Source organism: Canis lupus, chromosome 21 (genome assembly GCF_003254725.2).
Source record: "Canis lupus dingo isolate Sandy chromosome 21, ASM325472v2, whole genome shotgun sequence".
NCBI lineage: Eukaryota > Metazoa > Chordata > Mammalia > Carnivora > Canidae > Canis > Canis lupus.
Window position 1 is genome coordinate 10,402,714 of NC_064263.1, and position 12,503 is coordinate 10,415,216.

General features: G+C 38.0%; 1 protein-coding gene across 29 annotated transcripts in view; it reads left to right on the forward strand.

Annotated features, from left to right (window-relative positions):
- LOC112642035 (tripartite motif-containing protein 77-like) overlaps positions 1–12,503 on the forward strand; it is a 61,729-nt gene that overhangs the window by 13,494 nt on the left and 35,732 nt on the right. For 12 of the 29 annotated variants that reach the window (XM_049099061.1, XM_049099058.1, XM_049099065.1 and 9 more), the window contains one exon: positions 78–150. The exons of 3 other annotated variants lie outside the window; for them this stretch is intronic. The gene's annotated coding sequence lies outside the window, so the exon portion shown is untranslated. Of the gene's footprint in view, positions 1–77; positions 151–919; positions 2,477–4,724; positions 4,803–12,503 lie in introns of all 29 variants that reach the window. 14 more of the 29 variants (XM_049099062.1, XM_049099051.1, XM_049099054.1 and 11 more) reach the window with 3 other exon arrangements.

Here is a 12,503-nt window from a genome sequence, read left to right on the forward strand (position 1 = left end):
AAATTGCACATTGAAAGCACAATGAAGATCACTATTTTTTTCAGATTTTCATTTTTTTCAATTTTCATTTTTTTCAGTGTCAACACCAAATGCTGGCAAGAATGGAAAGGAACAAAATCACACATACATTGCTGATGGGAATATACAATGGTATAGTAAATCTGGAAAAAAAGCATAGCAGTTTCTTACAAAACTATGTGCTAACCGTAGGACCCATCAACTGAGCTCTTGGGCATTTATCCTAGAGATGGTTTATGTGCACACAGAAACATGCACATGATTGTGTACAAGTTGTATCCATATTAGCCCTAAACTGGAAACAACCAAAATGTTCATCAATGTGGGAATGGTCAAACAAACTATGCTACATCTATACGTGATATACTACTCAGCAATAAACTATGAATATATGCAATACCCTGAAGTGATCCCAAGGGAATTATGTTGATTTTAAAAGTCAATCTCAAAAGGTTTTGAAAAAAAAAAAGCCAATCTCAAAAGGTTTTGAAATGAATGATTCCATTTATTAAGTTAAATTGCTAAACCATTTACTCAATTTAGTTATTTCTTAATGTTTGTACCTATTTGCTTGAGGATATGTGCATCTATAGTTGGATTCCACCTATAAAACTGTGGTCACATGAGTAAAACACTTTGAAAAATTTAGTGTATAGTTACCCCTATGTAAGCTTATGGCTCCTCATTTGTAACAGCTGCATAGTATTTCAATTTATAGTTAATGGCACATGGCCAGGTTTGTTTTTTGGTTTATGTTCTCATGTTGTATTAAATTTATGTTCTCATGTTGTATTAAAAAAATGTTGTGATGCACGAAGATACAAACACAAGGAGGCTTTTCTGTATCTTTGTCAAATAATGTTGAATTAAAATTACAGCTTTAAATCATGTGCGTATTCAGCATTTTAATCAATAGGGCTCCTGAATCTGCCGCAAGAGCTGATAGAGCAAGAGGATAACAAGACAGCGTCTACAAGAAAACAATGTGATGAGGTGTCCCCCATGAACCCCAGATGGAGCAAGTGAAGCTAAACCGCCAACATCTAGAGAAATCACCACTGTTTTGGAGGACATAAAAGAAAGGCAACAGGGTTTCCAAGATCTCTAAGAGCTGGAAAACTTAGAAGCCCAACTGATAATAAACACTCTCAAATTTGGAGATTCCTGAGTAACATGAAGAGTTCAGTGGAGTAACCTAAGAGCAGCAGCTGGGTCCAGGAGAGGCTCCCCTGTTCTTGACTTGTAGGGGACAGTGAGGATGGCAAAAGCTGATGGAATGAGTGGTCTGTACCTATGAACCCACCAAACCAACAGCCTGCAGGACACAGCCCTGACCTGAGGAGAAAATTCAGGAAGTCAATTATTATTTGAGCTAAAAAAGGACACTGAGGCCCCCAAAAAAGATTTGACATGTAGATTATCTCCTAGTTCCAGGAATACCAGATGCTGTGCATGGAAAACAGGAAGTCTGATATTATAATCTAGCCCTTTTTATTAATCTGGCCAGTCTCTATTCTACTCAGATCCATCATAAGCCAGATGGATGCTCAGCATATAGTATCTAATAGTTCCTTGGGAAATAGATGCTAAGAGAGCCTTCTTGAACTCCTACCTGTGGGTTGAAGTATTGATCTGAAACATCACTGGTTCTTGATTCTGCTCAGCATTTTTATCAGAGGCGGGGATTCCTTCCTCCTGTGAAGAGCTATAAACTCTATGTGTTCCCAATCAATGATCCTGTCCTGCTATCTTAGAAACAGTGTTCAGTGTGACCTCTCTCCCCTCAGAAAAAAACATATATTCCTTCTAATTCCTCCTCATTCGTTCTCTCTCTCTCCCTTCTATTCCACCAGCAGATACATTTTTGTATGCTTTCTCCAGAATTTTTAAAAAACCTTCTTCTTTTAGTGTAGTGGTGATGAGCACAGAGTATATTTAACTTCAAAGACAAAAACATATGTAGGATAAAATGGACAGAAAGGAACATAATTAGCAGGTACTCTGATAATGTAGACATGATGGAACAAAGAAGAATGGGAGAACAGAAGGAAGGTCTGAGGTGGTCTGAGCTTACAGACCACCTCATCTATGATGCCCAGAGTCACAGGATCTTATGTGTAAGCTGTAGGCATATTTACTACCACAAGTGAAACATTTAATGTTAGTATTACTATATTAAAGGGGAGGATGAAGAATAGCATGGGGAGGGGAAGGAAGATAATACAAGCCAATGTTGTCTCAGTTTGCAGACAATGACTACTGTCAAAAGAAAAAGATGACTTCGGCAAATTATATCAGGAATCCATCAGAATAAAATCCAACCTTCCTAAATATCTAACACCAGAACAAAATCAACAAATACAAATAAAATAGGAACAGACAGATATGGGCATATAACCCATAGTGGAAAAATATGACAACCTAAATAAAACTATACAAAACTTTCATGTCAATAAAGGTAAATGAACTTTACTTTCTTATTAAAATAAAAAGATAGTGTCAAATTAAAACACAATGCAAAACTCAATTCTGTGCTGAATGTAAGATATATTTCAGAAAAGTTAAAAGCAAAAGGATGGAAGAAAAGTAAAAGGATGAGTAATAAAAAGATTTCTTTATGGAGGAACAGCAGAAAGTGAACATGTGATGTATGTGTTCATGTTTTTACACTTACACTAGCATGAGCTTATTTCAAGTGTTTACACTACTAGTGTGTTTATTTGAATGTGTAAAGAAACTATCTTTTTAAAAAGATTTACTTATTTATTTTAAAAAGAGAGCACAGGGGTGGGGGAAAAGGCTGAGGAAAAGGGAGAAAGAATCTCAAGCAGACTCCAAGCTGAGCGTGGAAGTGGGTCCCCTCTCACAACCCAGAGATTATGACCTGAGCTGAAACCAAAAGGCTGATGCTCAACGAAATGTGCCACTCAGGTGCCCTAAGACACCACTTTTATATTAATAAAAATAGAAAGCATAACAGTGAGTGAAAGAGGAAAATGATACCATCTATATTAAGGGCCAAAAGAGGGGAGATCCCTGGGTGGCTCGGTGGTTTGGTTCCTGCCTTCGGCCCAGGGCATGATCCTGGGGTCCCTGGATCAAGTCCCACGTTGGGCCCCCTGCATGGAGCCTGCTTCTCCCTCTGCCTGTGTCTCTGCCTTTGTCTTTCTTTCTCTCTCTCTCTCTCTGTATCTCATGAATAAATAGATAAAATCTTTAAAAAAAAAAAAAGGGGAGGGGCTGTCAGGTAGTGATCGCATTACCATAAGGCAATCTGTTTCCAGTTAAAATGTCTGTGCCCTTCTACCGAAATCATGTGTGATCCCAGGAAAGTGTTTGCTTCTCACAGTTCTACATCAGCTGTGCCATTGCTGTCTATACAGTCTGAAGTATCACATGTAGGTTTACTTCATATGATCATGTTGATGGCCACATTTTTCTCTTTAGAGAAGCTATGATATTACAATTATATTTTAGGTAACTTGTCTGGTCCTAGACAAATAATCCTTTGAGAATGTGGATGAGAGATATAACTTGATCCACATGGTATGACCCTTTAGTAGAAATCCAGGGACTGAGTGCATTTTGTTTTATTTTTTAAGATTTTATTTATTCATGAGAGACATAGAGAGAGAAGCAGAGACATAGGCAGAGGGAGAAGTAGGCTCCCTGTGGGGAGCCCAATGCGAGACTCTATTGCAGGACCCCCATTATCATGCTCTGAGCCAAAGGCAGAAGTTTAACTGCTGAGCCACCCAGGCATCCCAGGGACTGGGTTTAATTGCAATTACTGTATCATCTTGATCAGGTTGGAAAACAGATTACTTTTCAATTTCCTTAGGCTATGAACCTGATTATGCTTAATGTGAGAAAGCCTGAAAAATTTATGATTTGTTAAGGATTTAATTTATTTTGTGGCTCTTTTATCAATATAAAATTAATAATGCAAAACTGTATTATATAGAATAATTTAGGATAATTTCCCCCCCTTTCTCCTAGTAAGAGAAAATGCAGAGATACGTGCAGATCTTGCTTCATTAAGCAGTGTTTGAGGGCCACAGTTTCCCCTAGTGATGTATAGAGATACCCTCTTATTTGTTGATCAGAGTGGGTAACAGTAAGCCAGAATCAGGCTTATGGAGGCCAGATGAGAACATTACTCCAGAAACACAGCATATACCTAGAGTTTCTGTTTTTTAATATCGATATCTTCAGCGTTGTAAGACTGACTATACCAAGGCAATAATTACACACTTTTTATAAAATCTGGTACAAAAACATTTTAAATGTGTGTGTATTGCTTTTGAAATTTTTCTAGTTAATTGACTAGTGAATAGAAACAGCAGAATATAACGACTTTTTGTAAAGCATGTAGAATAACCACGTAATGAACACCTGTGTCTCTAGGCACCTGGTTTTAGGAACTAGACCTTTATGATTACTTTGGAAGCCACCTTTGTATCTTTCACTGATTACATCTTCTTTCATACTCATAACACTGACCATGATGTATTCTATGTTTTATTACCACTTTGCTATCTTTGTGCTTTATTTTTAATATGTCAATACATAAGTTTGTTCATTTTGCAAGTTTTTTAATGTTATTCAAATAGAATCCATCATGTTTTTTGTAATTTCCTTTTCTGAACAAAATTATTTTCCTGAAAGTCTACTATTGTTTCTGTATATTTTATCTGTGCTTCTAGCTGTACAGTTTTGCATCTTATGAGCCTGATAAATTATTATTCCATCATAACCAGAAGTGGAAGTCTCCTTTTATTTTTGTAAGTAGTATTACTATTAAACATATTTTTTAATTAAAAGAAAATGGATTTTCTCATTTTATTATTTGTACTATTGCTTTATTTATTTTTTTCTTTTTTAAAATTTGTTTTCATTGAAGTTCAACTTACCAACATATAATGTAACACCCAGCGCTCCTCCTATCAAGTGCCCTCCTCAGCGCCCAGCACCCAGTTACCCCAACTCCCCGCCCACCTCCCTCCCCTTTGACAACACTTTGTTCATTTCCCACAGTTAGGGAGTCTCTCATGGTTTGTCTCCCTCTCTAATTTTGCCCACTCAGTAGCCTCCTTTCCCTTATAATTCCTTTCACTATTTCTTATATTCCCTGTATGAGTGAACCATGTGATGATTGTCCTTCTCCGATTGATTACTTCACTCAGCATGATACCCTCCAGTTCCATCCAAAGCAAATGGTGGGTATTCATCCTTTCTGATGGCTGAGTACTATTCCATCGTATACATAGACCACATCTTCTTTATCCATTCATCTGTCAAAGGACATCAAGTCTCCTTCCACAGTTTGGCTATTGTGGACATTGCTGCTATGAACATTGGGGTTCAGGTGTCCCGGTGTTTCACTATATCAGTATATTTGGGGTAAATCCCCAATAGTGCAATTGCTGGGTCATAGGGTAGCTCTATTTTTAACTTCTTGAGAAAACTCCACACTTTTCCAGAGTGGCTGCACCAGTTTGCATTTCCACCAACAGTGCAAGAGGGTTCCTCCTTCTCCCCATCCTTTCCAACATTGGTTGTTTCCTATCTTGTTAAGTTTCACCATTCTTACTGGTGTGGGGTGGTATCTCATTGTGATTTTGATTTGTATTTCCCTGATGGCAAGTGATGCGGAGCATTTTCTCATGTGTTTATTGGCCATGCGTATGTCTTCTTTGGTGAAATGTCTGTTCATGTCTTCTGCCCATTTATGATTGGATTTTTTGTTTTTTGGGTGTTGAGTTCAATAAATTCTTTATAGATGTTGGATACTAACCCTTTATCTGATAGGTCATTTGCAAATATCTTCTCCCATTCTATAGGTTGTCTTTCAGATTTGTGGACAGTTTCTTTTGCTGTAAAGAAGCTTTTTATCTTGATTAAGTCCCAATAGTTCATTTTTGCTTTTGTTTCCCTTGTCTTCATAGATGTATCTTGTGAGAAGTTGCTGTGGCCAAGTTCAAAAAGGTTGTTGTCTGTGTTCTTCTCTAGTATTTTGATAAGATTCTTGTCTCACATTTAGATCTTTCAACTATTTTGAGTTTATCTTTGTGTCTGGTGTAAGAGAATGGTCCAGTTTCATTCTCCTGCACGTGGCTGTCCAATTTTCCCAACACCATTTATTGAAGAGACTGTCCTTTTTCCAGTGGATAGTCTTTCCTTCTTCGTCAAATATTAGTTGACCATAGCGTTGAGTACCCACTTCTGGGTTCTCTATTCTGTTCCACTGATCTATGTATCTGTTTTTGTGCCAGTATCATACTGTCTTGATGATCACAGCTTTGTAGTACAACTTGAAATCTGGCATTGTGATGCCCCTGACATTGGTTTTCTTTTTCAATATTCCTCTGGCTATTCGGGGTCTTTTTTGATTCTATACAAATCTTAAGATTATTTGTTCCAACTCTATGAAGAAAGTCCATGGTATTTTGATAGGGATTGCATTAAATGTGTACATTGCCCTGGGTAGCATTGACATTTTCACAATATTTATTTCTTCCAATCCATGAACATGGAATGTTTTTCCACCTCTTTATGTCTTCCTCAATTTCTTTCAGAAGTGTTCTGTAGTTTTTAGGGTATAGATCCTTTACCTCTTTGGTTAGGTTTATTCCTAGGTAGCTTATGCTTTTGAGTGCAATTGTAAATGGGATTGACTCCTTAATTTCTCTTTCTTCAGTCTCATTGTTAGTGTAGAGAAATACCACTGATTTCTGGGAATTGATTTTATATCCTGCCACATGCTGAATTGCTGTATGAGTTCTAGCAATCTTGGGGTGGAGTCTTTGGGTTGTCTACATACAGTATCATGTCATCTGCAAAGAGAGAACATTTGACTTATTCACCAATTTGAATGCCTTTCATTTCTTTTTGTTGTCTGATTGTTGAGGCTAGGACTTCTAGTACTATGTTTAATAACAGTGATGAGAGTGGACATCCCTGTCTTGTTCCTGATCTTGGGGGAAAGGGTCTCAGTGTTTCTCAATGGAGAATGATATTCACTGTGGGCTTTTCATAAATGGTTTTTAAGATCTTGAGGAATATTCCCTCTATCCCTACACTTCAAAGAGTTTTAATCAGGAATGGATGCTGTATTTTGTCAAATGCTTTCTCTGCATCTATTGAGAGGATCATATGGTTCTTGTTTTTTCCTCTGTAGTGATCTATCACGCTGATCATTTTATGAGTGCTGAACCACCCTTGCATCCCTGGGATAAATACCACTTGGTCATGGTGAATAATCCTCTTAATGTACTGTTGGATCTTATTGGCTAGTATCTTGTTGAGAATTTTTGCATCCATATTTATTAGGGATACTGGCCTATAATTCTGCTTTTTGGTGGGGTCTTTGTCTGGTTTTGGAATCAAGGTGATGCTGGCCTCATAAAATGAGTTTGAAAGTATTCCATCCCTTTCTATCCTTTGAAACAGCTTTAGTAGAATAAGCATTATTTCTTCTTTAAACGTTTGATAGAATTCTCCTGGGGAGCCATCTGGTCCTCGAATTTTGTGTCTTGGGAGGTTTTTGATGACTGCTTCAATTTCCTTGCTGGTTATTGGCTGGTTCAGGTTTTCTATTTCTTTCTATTCCAGTTTTGATAATTTGTGGTTTTCCATAAATGCATCCATTTCTTCTAGATTGTCTAATTTGTTGGCATATAGCTGATCATGGTACATTTTTAAAATCGTTTGGTATTGGTTGTGATCTCTCCTCTTTCATTCATGATTTTATTAATTTGAGTCTTTTTTCTTTTTAATAAGGCTGACTAGGGGGTTTATCTATCTTATTAATGCTTTCAAAGAACCAACTTCTTGTTTTGTTGATCTGTCCTACAGTTCCTCTGGTCTATTTCATTGAGTTCTGCTTGAATCTTTATTATTTCTCTTCTTCTGCTTGGTGTAGGTTTTACTTGCTGTTCTTTCTGCAGTTCCTTTAGGTGTGAGGTTAGCTTGTGTATTTGAGTTTTTTCCAATTTTTTGAAGGATCCTGTATTGTGATGTATTTCCATTTTAGGACTGCTTTTGCTGTATCCCAAAGATTTTGAACTGTTGTATCTTCATTTTCATTAGTTTCCATCAATCTTTTTAATTCTTCTCTAATTTCCAAGTTGACCCTTTCATCTCTTAGTAGGATGCTCTTTAACCTCCATGTGTTTAAGTTTCTTTCAATTTTCTTCTTGTGATTGAGTTCTAGTTTCAAAGCATTGTGGTCTAAAAATATGCAGGGAATAATCCCAGTCTTTTGGTATCAGTTGATACCTGATTTGTGATCCAGTATGTGGTCTATTCTGGAGAAAGTTCCATGTGCACTTGAGACTAATGTATGTATATTCAGTTGCATTCAGATGGAAAGTTCTGTATATATCTGTGAAATCTATTTGGTCTAGTGTATCATTTAAAGCTCTTGTTTCTCTGGTGATGTTCTGCTTAGAAGATCTGTCATTTGCAGAAAGTGCCCTGTTGAAGTCTCCTACTATTAGTGTGTAATCTAAGTATCTCTTTACTTTGGTTATTACTGATTGATATACTTGGCAGCTCCCACATTAGAGGCATAAATATTCATGATTGCTAGGTCTTCTTGTTGGATATACCTTTTAAGTATGATATGTTCCTTTGCATCTCTTACTACAGTCTTTGGGATAAACTTTAAATTATCTAATATGAGGATTGCTACCTCAGCTTCTTTTGAGGACCATTTGAATGCTAAATGGTTCTCCACCCCTTCATTTTCAGCCTGGAGGTGTCCTTAGGTCTAAAATGAGTCTCTTACAGACAGCATATAGGTGGGATCCAGTCTGATACCTTGCGTCTTTTGATGCGATCATTTAGCCCATTCATGTTCAGAGTAACTATTGAAAGATATGAGTGTAGTGTCATTGTATTAACTATTCAGTCCCTGTTTTTGTGGATTGTTTCTTTAGGTTCCCTCTTTCTTTTACAGGGTCCCCCTTAATATTTCTTACAGAGCCAGTTTGGTGGTCACATATTATTTCAGCTTCTGCCTATCCTGGAAGATCTTTTTCTCTCCTTCTATTCTGAATGACAGCACTGCTGGATATAGTATTCTTGGCTGCATGTTCTTCTCATTTAATACTCTTCATATATCATGCCAGCCCTTTCTGGCTTGTCAGGTCTCTGTGGAGAGGTCTGCTGTTAATCTGATATTTTTCCCCATATAAGTTAAGAATTTCTTGTCTCAAGCTGCTTTAAGAATTTTCTCTTTATCTTTGAAATTTTCAAGTTTCACTATTAAATGTCAAGGTGTTGAACAGTTTTTATTGATTTTTTTGCGGGGGGGGGGTCCTCTCTATCTCTTGGATCTGAATGCCCATTTCCTTCAGCAGATTTGGGAAGTTCTCAGCTATGATTTTTTCAAATATAGTTTGTGGTTCTCTCTCTCTCTCTCTCTCTCTCTCTCTCTCTCTCTTCTGGAATCCCAATTAGATGTATATTCTTCCTTTTCAAGCTATCATTTCCCTAAGCCTTTCCTCATGGGATCTTTTTAAAAAATATTTTATTTATTTATTAATGAGAAACACAGAGAGGCAGAGACAGGCAGAGGGAGAAGCAGGCTCCATGCAGGGAACCTGATGTGGGACTTGATCCTGGAATTCTGGAATCACGCCCTGAACCAAAGGCAGATGCTCAACTGCTGAGCCACCCAAGTGCTCCTCCTTGTGGGCAACTAATTCTTTTTCTCTTTTTTTCCTCAGCTTCCTTCCTTACCATTAACTTGTCTTCTATGTCATTCACTCTCTCTTCCACCTCATTAACCCTAGCAGTTATAACACCCAGTTTAGAGTGCATCTCATTTAATCTATTTTTAATTTTGGCCTGATTAGATCTCAATTCTGCAGTAGCAAAGTCTCTAGAGTCTTATGCTTTTTCCAGAGCCACCAGTAGCTTTATAATTGTACTTCTGAATTGAATTTCTGGCTTCATATTGAAATCCAAATTCTGTAACTCTGTGGCAAAGAGAACTGTTTCCAGTTCTTTCTTTGGTGGTGAATGCTTCATTCTACTCATTTTGTCCAGTGCAGAGTGGCTGTATGAGTGGGCTGAGTCCAAAATATCACCCATAACCTAAGTAAAATACATACTAGTTTATTCAAAGAGGTCAGAATCCAGAAAATAAAAGAAAGAGAAGAACAGAACAAAATAAAATAAAAGGACCACTACAGTGAAAAATAAAATTTAAAACAAAGTAGTAAAAATAAAAAGCCAAAGACCAAAAAGAAAGAATAAAAAAAGAAAAGAAAAGTAAAGAGGAAAAAGAGAAAAAAAAGGGGTGGTGGTGGTGAGGAAGTAGTAGTGAAGAGAGAATGTAGTCTACCTGAGGGATCCTAGAGGGTGATCCTCTTGGTTCTGAGTGTATTTTGTTTTGTAAGTTAGAAGATGCTCAATCCTAAATTTATATAAGTCAGCAATACTTATATAAAGCTCCAACATTGACCACAAAAACATAAACAAGATAAAAGAGGTGGGCAGAATGGGAAGGAAGAGAGAATATAATCTCACAGAATGAACCAACAGAGTGTTCCACTTGGTTCTGGGTGTATGTTGGTTGTGTTTTAGAAGGCACTAACTTCCACCATTGTAAAACAAAATGAGGCAGAAAAAACAAAAATCTCAAATCTCGTATGTCTACCAAGATTAAATTGAATATGTTGAAGGGAATCCAGAAGTGAAAAATATATCTTAGACATGTAATTATAGAAATATGGAAGCCAAAAATGAAAAACTTAAAAATGAAGAGCTGGTAACATTTTGCAGTTATGGTGGGAAAAGAGTAAAAATATTGGAAACTTTTAGTCTGATACAAAAATGAGTTGTAATGGAAAAAGAAAAAAAAGGAGGGCCCTCTAGGTCTATATACTATTTTCCCTCAGTCCTGGAGCTCTCCAGCACTGCTTGGTCAAGAACTTGCTCTTCCCCTGTCTTTCCAGCTAGTCTTCTGTGGGAGGAGCTGCTGTGCTGAGTCTCAGGTGTGTGCACCTGGGGGAGCTGCCCCGCCTCCCACCAGGTGCCGGGCTCAGTGGGAGCTGTTGACCCCGTGAGGCCCCTGTTCTTCTGTTTCAGGAGGTGAAACAAAGAGGTAAATCAACAAAGGCAGCTGCCAGCTCTCCAGCTCTGGAGTCAGCTCCCCCAGTAACCACCCACAGTCTCCTGGTCTGTACTGGCCTAGGTGCTTCTAGGCCAGAGTGGGGGGGACGCTGATCTGCACAGCTTGGGGGTGCTTGGCGGCATGATTTCCCTGCTGAGCACTTTTCCTTCATGGAAAACTCCGGTGTGGATTTTAAAAGTTCCTGCTTCTCCAGGCCTGGGCTTTCCTGTCCTGGAGGCTACCACCACCTGGCTTTAGCTTAGCTCCTCATGGGGCCCCTCCCCTACTTGATTCTTTAAAAAATTTTTTTCAGCCTTCCTACCTTGTTAGGAGCGAAAGCTTTTCTTTCTGTAGCATTCTAGCTGTTCTCTCTTTAAAATTCAGGTTGAATTCGTAGGTGTTCAGGATGTTTTGAAAGTTATCTAGGTAAGTTTGTGGGGCCAGGTGCATTGAGGACCCCTACTCTTCCACCATCTCCCTCCTATACTATTGCTTTAGCATTTTAAAAATTAACTACTTGTTTCTGGATTGCTAATAAGAATGAAAAATATCTTAGATTGCTTATTTGGGGCAAACATTCTTAAGGAAATAGTAAATTTTTTTTATTTTTTTTTAAATTTTTATTTATTTATGATAGTCACAGAGAGAGAGAGAGGCAGAGATATAGGCAGAGGGAGAAGCAGGCTCCATGCACCAGGAACCCGACGTGGGATTCGATCCTGGGTCTCCAGGATCGCGCCCTGGGCCAAAGGCAGGCGCCAAACCGCTGTGCCACCCAGGGATCCCCAGGAAATAGTAAATTAAGATGCACAATACAGGGTGGAAAATTGTGGTCATTTAACAATGGCTTTTTTGGATACTTTTACAAATAGCTGTGTAGTTAGGCATTTTTGAAAAAACATGTGGAGAAAAAGGGGATTTTTTTTTCTACTAACTATAAAGAAGAAAACACCATTGGTTTCTTCAAGGAACTCATTGTCTTGAATGTGCTATTGTAAATAGACCAGATTTTTTTTTTCCACCATGACACATTATTTCTTAAGGCTGTCCTCTTTTTTATTTTTTAAAGAAATTATTTTTTTAGAGCAGAGTTTTTATTAAGATTTTATTTGTTTGAGAGAGAGAGAGTGAGTGAGCATGAGTGGGGGAGGGAGAGAGGGAGAAGCAAACTCCTCGCTGAGCAGTAAGCCTGATCTGGGATCATGACCCGAGAAGGCAGCTGCTTAGTTGACTAAGCCCAGGGCAGTTTAAAGTTCATAGCAAAACTGAGTGGGAATAAGGGGATTCCTGGACATCTCTGTTCTCACACGTGCTTTGCCTCCCCCACTAGTAACACTCTGCCCCAGGGTGGTACATTTGT